The sequence below is a fragment of the Oryzias melastigma genome, linkage group LG21, assembly GCF_002922805.2.
Source record: "Oryzias melastigma strain HK-1 linkage group LG21, ASM292280v2, whole genome shotgun sequence".
NCBI classification, from domain to species: Eukaryota; Metazoa; Chordata; class Actinopteri; order Beloniformes; family Adrianichthyidae; genus Oryzias; species Oryzias melastigma.
Genome location: NC_050532.1, coordinates 8,341,257 through 8,344,373, shown reverse-complemented (window position 1 = coordinate 8,344,373; position 3,117 = coordinate 8,341,257).

The window sequence follows — 3,117 nt, the reverse complement described above, 5'->3', positions numbered from 1 at the left end:
CCCGGGCTTTTATGTTGAAAAATTGATGAATAGTTTAATGTTCTTTACAGTATGTCATCCAAGTATTTTTAATAAAGCTCAAAAAGTAAACTCTGCTAGTATTAATTTACATCTCCTGTGAATATAAACACAAGTTAGACAGTTAAATACTTTAAGTTGTTTAAAGAACATGTATAAATATATCACACTTACTGTACTGTATTAAATTTTAAATTACGTCGGAATAAAAATATTCCTTCAAAGGGAAAATTAAGGGGAAAAGTTTTGTCTATAAATATAAATTGTATACTTAACTTACTTTAGTTTTTTTTAATATTCATTTAATAAAATATTTAACTAGAACTTTATATTATAAAAACATGATCAACTACTGATTTTACTGTATGTATTTACAATCAATTTGAAAGCCTCGTGTTTTTAAAAAATGTTAAATGTAAAAATAGAGTTTTTTAATATCTTTCTGTTCATTTTATCAAATTGTTCATACTTTTAATTGTCACTTAAAGTAATATTAGATTTGTTTTCAAATATGACAAAAAATGCAAAAAATAAAAGAAATTGTCAGTGAAATGGAAAAAAGTTTATACGTGAACACTACATTATAAAAGAATATCATTTAATTATTGTTTTTTTTCATCAAAATATTTAATGTGGTCTTCAAAATTAAAACAAAGCTAAGTTAAAAAAAAATTTTACATTTGTTTTAAACTGAAGCACTATAGCAGGAAATTTATTGAACAAGCAATGATATGTTCTTGTTGACAAACAAAACAGAACTTTTGAAACAGCACTAATAATTTATAAAAAATAAATGTACTCATGGCTATGTTAATAATTGGGATACAATTTCAGTTTTTTCTGTTTTTAGTTATGAAATATAAAGGGGTTTAGCATTAAAAAAATTTCCACTTTACAACAACTTCTGGAATACGAATGTACTGTATGTTTAAAGGAATTACTTACGTCCAGACAATTTCTCTAAAGCCACTGACGAAAAACAACTGAACATTGAACATTTTCAAAAAAAGTAAACTAAAATTTTTTTTATTTAAGTAATAATGTGTAATAATCACAGCTGATAAATATAATTTAAAATGAAAAGCAAGATACACGGTGGCACAGTGGTTAGAGGTCCCTCCTCTCATCAGGAGGGCCCTGGTTCAAACCCCTGCTTGTTATCTTTCTGTGTGGAGCTTGAGTGTTCTACCCATGCATGTGTGTGTTTTCTCTGGCACCCCGGTTTCCTCCTACAGTATAAAAACAAGTTTCATAAGTTCATTTGGTGTCCCTAAATTGTCCCTTGGTAAGAATGTTAGTGATGGTGTGATCAGCATCTGCTGAATAAAGAACAAATCTATTTTCCAGATGCTGCAACATCATGCATCATCTCCTGCTAGAGAAGAAGGTTAGTGGACTACTTCTGTTTCTAGTTGCCATGGAAACAAACAAACTCACATCTAAAAATCATTGGCCAGAGGGTGTCAGTGTTGCACAGGATAATTCTTCAAATCCTTTGGCGTTCTGAGTTTGGGAATCAGAATCTTACAAAGTTTTTATAAACACAATAAATATTCATTCCATGCATGAAAACTTATCTAAATTTTAGAATAATTTAGTAAAGATGTCTTATTTTTTTAAGTAATTGCTACTATATATATATATATATATATATATATATATATATATATATATATATATATATATATATATGTATAATTTAACTTAATAAATAAGAGCAAAAAGCTGTCTTGAAAATGAGTTCTAACAGGATTCACCAACTTTTTAGACTCATTATCTCAGTTTCCAAAAGTCTCTAATCTGTCTGTAACTTGGAGATCCCCATGATCAGCTGTGTATCTGGAATTCATCCATGAGATTACTGTAATCCCATTTAATGTACTACGTTACTTTCTAATAGCTGCCGACAGAAATGCAGCCACAAGGAGATCTCAAGAAATTCAGGATGAAAGAGGAAGTGGTCATGAGAAAATAAACTACATGAAAACTAAAAGTCTGTCAAGCGGATGCTAAAAAATTTCCAGAGATTTAAAAATTCCCCAAGTGAGCTCAGCACTTTGAGTTTCTTAAGTGGAGGTTCTTTATTGTTGTTTACAAGCAAAAAAGAAATTGTTTTATCAAATTGGATGATACAAATGTATTTTCATTAAGTAATTGAATTATTTATTCTATTTAAAGAATGAAATTACAACATAAATTCAAACCTAAGTTCTCTTTATGTTTAAGATGGTAAAAATTAGTCCAAAAGTTCAAACGAATGAATGAGCCTCCTCTGAGATCCATCATTATCATCCCTATTTTCAGTCAGCTCCTCTGACTCTCTCTTTGAAGCTCACATCTGCAACAGTGCAGTAGCACACATTTCTTTGATGAGCTGCTGGAAGACTCTAGGAAGAGAAAGGACCAATCTCGAAAACACACCACTTTAGGTCCATAAACATAAACATGCACATTACTTTATGGAGTTTTCTTTCTTTCTTTTGTTTTAATTGCATGTTTTATATTCTCCTGAGAGTATATGTGCAGATGTAAAAACTTCAAGGACATTCAGTTGGTGAAATTCCCATATTTATGCTGTGCCTTGCTAAAATAAAGTGGGCCATTTTAACCAGTTCTATTTGTGGATGTATATCACTTGTTTGTTGCACTGTGGAAGATACTCATGCATATTACACTTTAGAAAACCTTGCTAAATAAAATTGTTATTTACCCATCTCTGCTTTCACTTTCTGTAGTTTGCAATGTATCAGATTTGATCACAAACTTCTTCTAAAGCCTTCTGAGGACCTTAACTCAGTGAAGCAAACAGGAGTGCATCATCTACAAAAAACAATGCTACAATCTTGTGATATATGAAGCAGAACCCCATAAGTGCTGGTACAGCACCACTTTGGCCTCAAAAAGTTAAAAGGTGTTCCTCTTCCACCAAAACCTACTTTAGGGTTCCTCAAGTGCCACTTGTGCACCAACCTCTTAAAATAATCGCTTTAGTGTCCCACCGCTACCCATGCCTGCTAGTTCTTGTTTACAATGGCTTCCACTTTTCGCTGTTAAATGTTCTTACATTTTAAAAACAATCTTTGGGGAAATATTCCCTAA